A 13554-nucleotide genomic window follows, 5' to 3' on the forward strand; every position below is an offset into this window, starting at 1 on the left:
GCTGCTGATAGAGAAATAACAATCCACAAAGGATTCACATGTAACAGTTAACGTACATTCATCATCAAAACAATAACATAAACTTGCCAAAGTATTCGACCACAATTAAAAACGCACAATAAACAGTACAAAATGTGTTACATACAGGTGTTACCTCTATGGATGATTCACAAGCAACAAAGGTGGGCACAAGCTTGCACCTGTCATCTATTCCCTCTCTCTCACTCGGCTGTGCTCTTCCTCGTGTGTGCGTGCGCTCTTCTTCGTGTGCGCAAAGATGTTCTTCGTATATACATGTGCTTGCGTGCGGAATTACTACCTGCTCTACGCTTCCTGCGCCAAAATAAAAGTACAGTATGCATCACAAAACTAAAGTCAACCTCAATATATATACTAGTATATTTATACTATAGTATATATACAGTATATATATATATATATATATATATATATATATATATATATATATATATATATATATATATATATATATATATATGTGTGTGTGTGTGTGTGTGTATAGCTAGAGAGTATTGATACAGTGGTATAGAAAAGTATCTGAACCTCACATTCTAACTCGGAGGAATAGTTTTGGCCCATTCTTAACTACATAACCACTGTAGTTCAGTCAGATTCCTGGGATATCTGTCATATTCCTGCCATTAATGATTGCAAGTTGTCCAGGCCCCGAGGCAGCAAAACAGCCCCAAATCTTGATGCTCCCTCCACCATGCTTCACGGTGGGGATGAGGTGTTGATGTTGGTGAGCTGTTCCATTTTTCCTCCACACATGACGTTGTGTGTTACCCCAAAACAATTCAATTTTGGTTTCATCAGTCCACAAAATACTTTGGCAAAATGCCCATGGTTTGTCCATGTGCCTTTTTGCAAACATTAAACGAGCAACAATGTTTTCTTTTTAAACAGCAGTGGCTTCCTTCATGGAGTCCTCCCATGAACACCATTCTTGGCCATATCGTTGAAGTGTGCACAGAAATATTGGACCGTGCCATTGATATCTGTAAGTCTTTAGCAGTCACGCTAGGGTTCTTTTTTCCTGTCTGAGTATTCTGCGCTGAACTCTTGGTGTCATCTTTGGTGGATGGCCACTCTTTGGGAGAGAAGCAACAGTGCCAAACTCTCCATTTGTAGACAACGTTTCTGACTGTTGATTGATGTACATCCAGACTTTTAGAGAGGTTTTGTATCCTTTCCCAGCTTTATACAAATCAACAATCCTTGATCGTAGGTGTTCAGACAGCTTTTTTGACCGAGCCATGATGCACATCAGACAATGCTTTTCATCAAGACATTTCTTACCAGGTATGTGTTTTATAGTGGGCAGGGAAGCTTACAGGGTGACCCAAAAAAAAGTTTACACTCAGTTGACTGCTTGTTTAAAAGCCATTGAAACATATCTAAATAGGTTGTCATGCTTAAGTGATTCAATAAGGTCACTCAATGCAGCTGGTAATCTCTCGTCTCTACAATTCCTGTGCTTCTACTGAAAATGAAGAAAACTTTAGCTGTACCTGAATTGCTGCGTGCCGGTCTGACACCTACTGAGATTGCAGCAAATCTGAGAATATCCAGATGTGCAGTCTACAAAGTTAAAAAGAAGCTGAAAGATACTGGAACAGCCTCACCAAAACCTGGGTCTGGATCTGTGCGGACCAAAAAGTTGATTGACAAGGTGATATGTGGCCACCCCAGAGTCCAGATCTCAATCCCCTGGATTATAGCATATGGGCAACTGTGGAGGACAGTGCCTGTAAGAAGCCACAAACTTCTGTGGCAGCCTTGGAGAGGTCCATTGTTAGATCTTGGGAAAAGATGACAGCATCCTACATAAAGAAGACCTGTCAAGCGTTCCGCAGGCGCCTGGAGGCTGTTGTGACACTTAAGGGAGGACACATTGAAAAATAGAGTGTACTGTACATGTTCTTTACAATAATGTATAATTTGTGATTAAATTCTAATTCTAAGATGAATAAACATGGCATTTAAGTTGTATTATGGCAGTGTAAACTTTTTTTTGGGTCACCCTGTAAAACCATTCATCAGTGATTGAGCACGCACCTGACATAAAATGTTTTGTAAAAATAGGCTTCAATTGCTCTTTAAGTCTCCTTAGGCAGAGGGCTCACTTACTTATTTTTCCCCCTTCTGTCATTGTTTGCATGCTATCCTTATTAAAATATGAAAACCGATAAATGTTTGGGTGGTATTAGTTAAAGCAGACACTGTATTTTCATCTGTGTGATTTTGACAAAGATCAGATCACATTTGATAGTGATTTTATGCAGATAAATAAGAGAAATTCCAAAAGGTTCAGATACTTTTTCATACCACTGTATGTATTTACATATATAATATGTATATTTCGTAAACTCGAAATCAGGTATGTCCTAACCTGTATATAAAAAAACACTGACAGCAATTATGCCAACTGTTATTCCAATGATTGTTTAAATAATAATGTTTCAAAAAGATTTCATAATGCACAGTATAAATAAGATTAAATTAATAATAATATTTAACGTTTAACTTTAATGTTGAGCTTCTCCTATGCATGTAAACAATGTGATATTGTACAAGCATATGTAACTGTCTGACCAAGATTTTAAATATTTTGTCTCATTAAAAAAAAGTAGGAAAAAAAAAACAAAGTGGATTTAGGTCAATTCAAGTCAAGTTATTCTGGCGGAATACTGCAACAACAAACAATTTCCATTCATTGAAAATTGGTAAAAACAATTTTTTACACACCTTTTGAGTAAGTGTTGTGTGAGGTCACTGAAAGAATTGAACTCGTATCTCAGAGCCCCACTGTAATTGATACGCTCCTTTCAGAATGATTACATACTGTATAATCAATCACCTAATGCAGGAACCCATCTACTTGTCCTCCTATTCCGTAAGTTCTCGTTTTCCTAGAAATTTGATTGCCTCAGTGTCATCAAACCATCAAGAAGCACATTTTATTTTTCTCCCAAGTCTATATTAATGAACACACTTTGCCCTGTCCTCTTCCAAGTTTCACTTTGAGTGTAGCCCCCCACTCGCCCAAGAGTAAACAGCCATCTGCATTACGAGCTGACACAGGCTTGGCTGCACTCTGACGTACGATTGCTCAGATGCAGCGGAGGCGTTTTGGAATGAGCCGTAAGAGTTTCACACACAATCATGCACATACGTACACTCAAACACACACCTCGTCTCCTAGTAAGGGCCAAAGTAATCTATGTAAATCTGATTAAAGTCTCTAACAAAGGCATTTTTTGTATTTAGGTACCGATTTCACTTGTTTCTCGCTTAGTAGTCTAGTTATTTGTGGCATGTATGGAACTGAGTGTCAAAAACTGTGTCAGAGTAGTCTCGCACTTTTATCCCATCTAAAATATGGGATGGCGGACTTTAAAAGTTCTGAAACGTCCTCTAGCTATAGTCGGAGTTTGACTTGTGGGGCAGGGGGCGCACAACATGTTGATGACCCCGAAACGCAGTGTCAGCATTAAGATTAACGTACACGAATATTTATAATAATAAGTTTAAAATGAGCGTTTTTTTGTTTCCCATCATTCTTAGGGGGGATTTTAAATCAGGCTGCTTAGGACAGCTATACTTTTCACCAAGGTCGTCATCCATTGAATATGGTATGCCCGCCGGTGTCATGCCAATGTGGTTACCCCTGTCAAAAATTGTATCCCTGGGCGGAGCCACTGCAGTGCATTCAGGGAAGGCGGAGCCACTGCGCTGCACTGATTTGCTTGATTTCCGTGTTTTGCTGATATAGTTATCTACGAGGTTTAAAAACATTGCCCATCCATCAAAAAAAAAAAAAATTCTGTCGTATAACGTAACATACGTACTGAACGTAAAAAAACGCATTGTTTTACTGGTTCGCTCGTAGGATGACCTATAACTGTTATTGCTTTAATTCAAGTCCTGTATGGAGTTTTCTCCAGTTTAATAACCATCGATGTCCAAAATAAATAACTGTGATTCTTTTCTGGCTTCAATTAATTGTTTAACTCAACACAACTCGTAACTAATGTGTGTGTGTGCGCTCCCGCAGCCAGGGGATACAATTTTTGACAGGGATAACTATATTGGCAAGACTACATTGTTGGCTCTGTTGTACAATTAGCGTCTTTAGTGGAGCAAATTGAAACTCCGCTCACCATTTTGGCGGTGCTCTCTGGTCCGCATTTTCAATCCTTGGTTCTTGCTCAGTAGTTGTTGCCGCTTTTGTTAGCTTAGGTTTGAAAAAATCGCGTATATCCAGGTTGCCTCTTCAGTCCTCAGGTGGTTTTGGCTAAGCAAAACAAATGATCGTCTAAAGTGCTAGTCACATGATCTGTTTGAAAAATAATTTTGACCCATTATAAAAATATATATTTTCTGTTGATTTATTTTTGTTGGTTGCATTGCGTTCATTTTGTCTACACTTATATATTAGTTGATTTTTTTCTTTTATCTCAGACACCCCACCAGCCACAAACTGTCAGCAGTCAGAACATTTCACGAAAGTATGACAATAATCACGGAACACAGGAGGAAAACCATATACAACATGCACTGAAAAGGTGTCAGGGTCACAGTGGGCAATAGCAAAAGGTGCAGTACCGGTTAAAAACAAAAATAACACAACAAAGGGGGAAAGAAAAAACAAACAAAACAAGAGCACAGAGATATGGTGACGTTGGCGTACATGAGAGAAGTCACGGAACGTATCCAAAGAGTCATGAAAAACATACAACATAAACAGACCGGTCAAACCACACACACAACACTCCGCCAGATATTGTTCTTTCCAAAGGACAAAATCCACCCAGAAAACAAAGGTAACTCCATATATGAAATTCCATGCAAATCATGCAATAATTCATACATCGGGGAGACAAGCGACAGGAGACCTTTATTATAAGAAAAACAGAAAACAAGAAGGAGTGTGAGAAGGACACAGCAATAAGACAAACAAGGGCAATAAAAGAACAAGCACAACAGGAGCGTCACAAGTCAGCCATCACCGATCATTGCAAAAAAGGAAAACCACATTATGGACTGGGAAAAGGCCAGAGTCATCAGCACCGAAGAAAGCAAACATTAGCGCTGGATCAGGGACGCCATTGAGATCCGCAAGTGGGTCCTGAGGACCATCAACAGGGAAATGGCTTAAATGCTCTCTACTATCTGTACCAAAATCCTGGAAGAGCGCCTTCATCCATCAGCTGATAAAGACGCGTCACACCAACACCAGTGACCCACTAATGAAGGCGGAAGTAGTCGCCGAAACTTGTCAGGTAATCAAAACAACCTAAAACCACTGTCTGGGATAAAAGAAAGCTAATCATTTTTTGTTGTTTGTATTATTGCTGTACAACTTTTACAGACAATATTTCACCGGGCCTTTAAACTCCACGTATTCCTCAAGCGCCACCTACTATTAGCCACTTAATTACAGTTCAATTGGTCCCAATTCTCAGACAATGTTTGTTTTTGTTCTAGTTTTATTTTATGACAGTATTTGAATAAAATTGTCTGATCACTACCGTAATTTTTTAGACTATATACTTTTTTTCCTTCATTTTGAATCCTTCAGTTTATAGTCCAGTTCGGCTTATTTGTTGATTTATTTGGGTTAATAGGTGGCACATGCCTCCAAGCATGCATTGCAGCGCTACAGATGCAAATAATCAAAATCCATTTTCTGTGCTAATTATTTATTCAGTTACTGTTCATGTTGTTTCATTAATTACTGGTAACACTTTATTTGACAGCGGGGTCATAAGACTGTCAAAAGACCGTCATAATTATGACATGACACTATCATGGGAATTACTGAATGCTTATGACAAATGTCATTAAGTGTAATCTGGCAAATTATGTTACTAACTCCATTTATGTCCATCTTGGATCTTTTACATCCATTCAAAAGTGAGATAATTTGCCTGATAACACTAAATGACATCTGTTATAAGCATTGATTAATGCATGACAATGAGTCCGAAGCACCTTGGAAATGACCTCTAACACACCAGTGTTTGATTTTAACCATCAAGACTAACGCAAATTGTGTTCAACAGTTGAACACATTTAGTTTCAGAATGGTGGCTGTTTTAAGAAGGAACTAAATACTAATTTGGTTCAAACCATCATGTCTTCAACCTGTCTTCACTGCTTATGTTTGTCATTGCACACTGCAGCAAATGTAAATGTATTGAACTTTCTCACTCATGCCATGGATTTAGTGCTGTGTGAAATTTAGTGTCGTGACATGTTGCTGTTGCAAATATGTAATCAATAGTAACATGTAAAACTGTATAAAATCGAATTACAACAACATTGCGGGGCAATGAAAATGATTGTTGTTCAAGAGGTTTCAATCATAACAGCCTCCTGTGTTGTATTGCACTTGAACCACACACATACTTGTGAACTTGGCTGCATTTTCCAAAGGACTCGTTGTTTATTTGACATAACCGACCCCAATGGTGACAGAAAAACAGCCCTTTAAAAACATAGTTTACAATATTAGGTCAATGTGCATTGTAAAGCAATCACGTGTGTCATCAAGTGAGTTATATTGCATTTAACTACAAACCACAGGGTAGTAATTGTGACTTATATCCATTTACCCGTTCCCAAAATCTATTGTTCTATGTGGTAGATGTAGAAATGATTCTTCAACCCGACTTGTGAATCTACACACATCCTTTCACCCTGTAACATGGGCGTCGGCAAACATATTTCACTGGGCCCAATGCCCCAGTATTGATCTGCATTGCCCCGGTATAAATTTAACCGGGGACAAAAAAAATATTTAGGAGTTCTAAATCTACGCAGCATAAACTACAGATGTCATATTACTCTATTCACGCCATATCAACAATCTGCACAGAGCTCCAAAATATGGAGGTAGATTTGTGTCTTTATTATCCAATCAAAAAATAAGTTGCTCCAATCTAAAAAAAAGTTGCTTCAATGAAAATATATATTTTCATTAAAAAAGTCACTTCAATCAAAAATAAAAAGTGTTTTGAGTGCAAAAATAAATTTCAAACTAAAAAAAATGCATTTGAAAACTTTTTCTTTAATTGATTTTTTTTTTTTTTTTAAATTTAAACAGCTTTATTGATTGAAGTAATGCTGTTTTGCGTTTGGACCACATTTTGGTTGGGACATTTGTGTCTTTAATATCCAATCAAAAAATAAATTGACTCAAACAAACAAACAAACAAACAAACAAACAAACAAACAAACAAACAAACAAACAAACAAACAAACAAACAAAAAACAAACAAAAGAAAAAAAAAATCAATGAGAGAAAAAATGTTTTTCAATGCGAAAAAATATTTGAAACTCAAAAAATTTACATTTGAACTATTAATTTTTCATTGAAAATGTTTTCTTTGATTTAAGCAATCCTTTTTGTGTTTGGGCCATATTATGAGTAGAACATATGAGTCTAAATCATTCAATCCCAGAAAAAGCCCAGCTTCAATCAAAAAAAAAAATTCAATCAAAGAAAAAATTCATTTGCAAAAATAAAATTGCCCTACCCTAAAAATAATACATACTGTATGTATATATATATCAGAGGTTGCGCTAGACATTTTCGTTGTCTGTCATTTTGACTGACAGGGTCATAAAAATCCGGTCATAAACTATTTTTACCCGTCACTTAAATTTTTAAAATGATAATGATGACATATTCAATAGTATTTAGTTTTCATTCATTTTTAATTAATATTGTAACGCTTGCTTGGCCGCAAAAAATTAGACATGGAAGTCGTATTTTTCTCCCTCTTTTTACTCTGCTTACCGCCAACAACACCAACAAAACAACAACTCCACTCCCAAAGAAAAAGAGGCAACTATATAGACCCCAATCACCAACGTCACACAATGATCTTAATTGTGGTTGTCAGCCCAAAATCTTCTAAATATATATTAAATGCATCTTACCAAATATAAAATGACTACTACATAGTCTGTGGTGATCGTTTGGTGCCCAGATTTCTTGTCGAATTACAGCAGTCCATCTCGCTCTCCTCTTCGGGTCTCTCAGAATACGGTAGAACTTCAAGTCTCTCCGTCTATCTTCTCTGTTACTGCAACCAACCGCCACACACGCCTTCACCATTTTGATTATTAATGTTAACGAGCAGAAAAACACGCCGTAATAGGAGGCATGTACGTAGCGGTAATGTGTAAACACGACGAGCTGACGGACAATATGGCGGCTCCAGTCAGGGGGGCGGAGTTGTGACGTCATGTGATTGGGGTCTATAGACAAGTTTCCTGAGCGAAATATGGGCGCCGCCATCTTGGAAAATGTCTGCTTCGCACTTCCGGTCCGGTTGATGTACCAGTGTATTAGCAGTGTATTGACGACGATAAAACTACGAAATCAAGCCAGAGCAACCCATGGAATCTTCAAAAATTGATTCAGCACGACCTAGATGACACGTAGATGAGATTGGATGGCAGTTCGTGTCACTTCGTTGATCATTCGTGGACAAAATTATTAACAACGGTCAGCCTGTGTTAACGTGAGGAATAGATTGATACTACGGCCATTAGTGACCAAAATGTGGTGAAATTACAAGTTATATCACATTTGCCGACTGCAGAAGGGCTGACATGGATTGTTTTGTTACAAGGAAATGCTACAAGGTTATGTACATATGATATAAACACAAATAGTATGTCATTCTTTTTTTATTGCAGCCATTGATCGCAATAAAACATTTAGACATGATTCCATTTCTTGTTTTATTTAAAACGATTGGTGCACTCCAAAACAGGTCAATAAATCACATTTATAAAAGTATTGCAAAAATAGCATACGAGAATGTGATATCAGACTGCAGAGCTCCGGAGCCTCGTGAAAAAATAGCGACATCACGGAGGCCCTCGGCGGCATTTAGATGTGCTTTTTTCCCGTCCTCGGTAATTCCAGCTCCAATAGCATATATTTAAAGATGCTGCCGTTCACAAGTTCGTAGTTGGATCACGGCGATCTCGGCGAACCACCGTCTGTCACAATTCCTGCCTCTCTCTGGGCCTCTCCCGGGAGTCGAGCTGTCATCATCATTGTGGAATGCAAACTATATATGTTCGATATATGTCCATCAACGTACAAGTCAAGTTGTCTTCCCTTTTATAACAGCGTTTCCCAGCTGTAAACAAACGAATAAAAACTTGTAACACTTGGATTTATGCGGTGCATTCAAACACGATTAGCAACAGGCGGCTAGCAGCAGTAGCAGAAGCTAGTTGTAGTAAAACTGATTAAACTTCGTAATTACAATCATCATCGTAATATCAATAGCAAAGGCAACAAGCCATTTCATGCGCCAGATTTTAGGTTTCGTATTTTTAGAGCACATTACCTTCCATAACAGCGGGGGCATGACTGCAGGAGCTGTCAGTTTTGTACATCTCCTTCCCTCCCTCCTGTATGACGAGTACGAGCACCCATGGTTTGGAAATCGACATGGTACGAAGCATGGAGGCCTTGGCTTGGTTCTCCACCCGCCTACATCAAAATAACATTCCCGGGATCTTGTATAAAGACCTTCCAACTTCGATTCCACTGCCATTGACATCAATGGTAAACAGGCGGAAACGGAAGGGGAAGGAAGACATAAGGAAGTAAACCGGAAGTACCTCGGCAACTTGTCTATACACAGCCGGCAATATAGTCCACCAATTGGATGACGCGCTGGCACACCGGGTGCACCAATAAGAACCTCGCGTTGATGTGTTAATCACGGTGCCGCCGCCAGACCCCGGTGACGTTACAATATTCTGACAGAATAGCCAACGACGTCATGCATTAAGAGAGACAATAGCTAATTAATATGCTCAATCGCCACCCTGTGGTCTGGGGTGTGAATTGCAACCTGTCAAAATGAAGGACGGACTTCAGTTTTTTCCGTCACCGTTTTAAAAAACTGGTCAGCAACGGAAAATATTCGGTTAACGCGACCCCTGATACATACACATATATATATATATATATATATATATATATATATATATATATATATATATATATATATATATATATATATATATATTAGTGTTGCACCGATACCATACCGATACCACCCCGTTTATATATATATATATAACTTTTTTTTTTTTTTTTCCAAAGAGCTACATAATTGGATTTGAAATCATTCTATCAAGGCTTTGTCAGGCTGTTGCTTACCTTTGCAAAATAGGAAAAAGACTAGTACAAAGTGAATAGTCTACTAAACCCTAGTAGACAATAGTTGAATAAACCTCTGGCTCTCAACGGCCAAAATAGTGCTACATTTGTGAAATTAATAAAACATGTATAATGCTAGCCCAACAGTAAGAAAGTAAAAATAAATTCATAATAATAAACACTGAATGAACTGAATAAACTTTTTTAAACGTCTCAAAGGCCAAACAGTGCAACTTTCATGAAATTATTGTCACATTCTGCTGCTGGTTAGACTGTGTTTTGTTGCTGGGCTGGTCGTGGGGGCGTTCCTGACGTCGCACTTGAATCCAATGCAGGCTCATCAGCGCAGCATTTAAGCAAGGGTGGTCTCAAAGATATTTGCCTTGCTGATAGCCATTTGACATCTCGCACTAGAGTCTCGCTAAATTTGCTTGTTATGCCCCTGCATTGGTTTTTTTTCTGTTAGCGTGCTGCTCTCGTTTGTAACCTCTACCATGTGCAGGTATTTGAGTGTTTTTATTTTGGCTTTTTGGCTCGCTGTCTATCGTCTTAGTTAACTTTCGAGTTTGTAGTATTGAGCTCCGTCGACCTGCTGTCACGGGGTCCTTTAGTTATTTCTTCTATCCCGCGATCGCGTGTTATTTTTTTGTTTGTGATCATTAAACCCTTGTATGTATCCCCCGCTTGTTGTCTGCTTCGAGTTCCAACTTTGTTTCCGCATTTGCGGACGCTAACAATTAGAAGGAATAATAATTGACCACAGCATCCCGTCTCTCTATTAGCCTCCTTTATTTCGGGAGGGGGGAGTCCCTTATTTCCATTTCTGAAAGGTGGCAACCTTACTTTGGAAACAGTTCCCAAATTACTGCGGCATTTCTTTCAGTAAAACACAATAAAAGTAAAGTAGACGTATTGAACTGACCAGAGATTGTTGCTCCGATCCAGCGCCCTTCCTCTAGATAGCGGTCCTGGTCTTGCAGGCTCAAACTCGTTGTGGTCGTTCACATTTCGTCTTCAAATGCCATTGATTTTAATCGACGGGATTTCTATTTTGAAATACTTCCCTACCACCGCCATTTCTCCTGGTTTGTTTTTCATCCATATGAAAAACCTGCCTTGTCATTTAGTTAGGAGTGGCTATTGGCCCGCTCTCATTGGTCTGGAGCAGGCCAATAATGATAGCTGCTTGGTGTTCACGTGTCATCACACAACACAGAGACTGAGTGTAGTGAGCGCCAGGAGGAAAAAAGGGCTGCGGTCAAATGTTATAATAATGGAACGGTAAATGGTATCGGCGCCGTCTTTGTCAGTACGCACCGATACCACCATTTCGGGCTGGATCGGCACCCCCTGCCGATACTAGTATCGGTGCATCTTTAATATATATATATATATATATATATATATATATATATATATATATATATATATATATATATATATATATATAGCGCCAAAAAAAAAAAAAAAATATATATATATATATATATTTTTTTTTAAAGAAAATATTATTTTTATTTGAAATTATTTTTATTTCTATTGAAGTGCCACTTTTTGTTTGAAGTGCAAAAACTGAACTGAAAATTGAACTCCCTTTTTTTGTAGTGCAATAAGTTTTGCACGCACTTTTGTTTTGATTAAATCATTTTAAGACAAATGTTGCACTTCACTATTTTTCTAGACATGTTTGAGTGACAAGTGGCTACACCAATGGTGTAGCCTTGAAAGCTTGATGAAGCAAGAATCATGGCCACAACTTGTGATTCACGAGAATGATTTTTCTGATTAATCCAACAAAACTTGAATCAAAAATACAGTGTGTGTGCCAATCATACAGTCGACGGTGCAAATGCATCTTCCCACCTGCTTTAAGTGTTCGTGACACATAAACGGCCCATCCTTGTTGTTCGTTTTTACTTCTGTGTTGATGTTTTTTGGTCGCCTATTCCCATGAATTGTGAATTTAAATGGTTCAGCTTTACTCAGTTCACTTTAGGCAGTTAACTGCAGTAAACTACTCTGGTTGCAAATTGAAGTCGCAGATTATCTGCAGTTTTTTAGCGAACTGGCTATGAATACAATGACCATTAAATTTGATTTTGAGTAAGAGGCTCTCACTCAAGAGCTTTATCTAATATTGTGGTAATATGATCTGTAGTATTTAAATTATATCAATATTTAAGCTATTTATTGCTATATGACCAAAATGAATGGAATCAATCTGTATGAATTGATTGCCTATCTTTGGGATATAACCTCTACCAAGTTTGTATGTGTGTTTATCGTAATTTCCTGCTGTTTTACAAGCATTTTATTTGTGACTGCAGTCCCTGTAATCTGGAACAAGGTGTGGTATTTTTTATTTCTATTTGACTCAAACAGCATTATTCTTGCAAATGGATACTTGAAAGTTATTTGCGCGCAGCAAAGATAAATCAGCAAGGAGGAATGAGATAGATAAGCTGGGTAACCCACCGAGGCAACATAAACCACTTTTAAGTCACAACCTACCAGATGAGAAACATTAATTGCATAACAGTTATATGGATATGTCACAATTTCTGACCAGACAAAGTAGAGCAGCAGAGGTGAAGGAGAGATGGAAGTTGATGAGCATGAGCAGAGGTGAATTGACAATCAACATTGGATGTCTCAATTTTGATTTTGAATTCTGACGACGGAAAAACAAAAAAAGTCACGTTTTTACAGAAACTTGTATTTTGGTTTGATTGCATATACATGTAGCTTAAAGCGCTATTTCTGACTTTTCATGATAAGTGCTAAAACATTTTTTGCTCGCTTGCCAGTGCCCCGCTGTGCCCCAATATTATATTAGGACTAGTGACGCTCCAGCCCTGTAACCGTCTTTGCCTTTCACCTCCTCATCCACCTTTTTATCACAATCAGCAAATTAACACTTTGTCACTTTTCTGCTTACAGAAAGTATACGTGCCTCCCTCCTAACCTCACTGCCAAGTGTTTCTCAGTCCAGTGTGGGTATCTGGTTTCTATCAGAACCAGTGGAAAACATCCCATCTACAGTTGTTTGACAGAGTATGAAGTACCTTAGCTTGTTGACATCATGCACTCCTCACATGATTTGCATAGGGGCCACCTGATAGTTGGAAGAGGTAATTTTCGTGCAAAAGTGTGAGCTCGTGGTCATAATCCAGTTGATTTATTGAGACAAGGTGAGCCAGAGTGACATTCATATGGTGACACTAACAAAGACAAAAACTCTCTTGTGTCTTACTTGTATGGGTACAATGCAGATTCAATGACCTGAAACTTCCCCCCTAAAATTTATTGACTATACCAGTGGTTTTTAA

This window comes from Corythoichthys intestinalis, chromosome 10, assembly GCF_030265065.1.
Source record: "Corythoichthys intestinalis isolate RoL2023-P3 chromosome 10, ASM3026506v1, whole genome shotgun sequence".
Lineage (NCBI taxonomy): Eukaryota > Metazoa > Chordata > Actinopteri > Syngnathiformes > Syngnathidae > Corythoichthys > Corythoichthys intestinalis.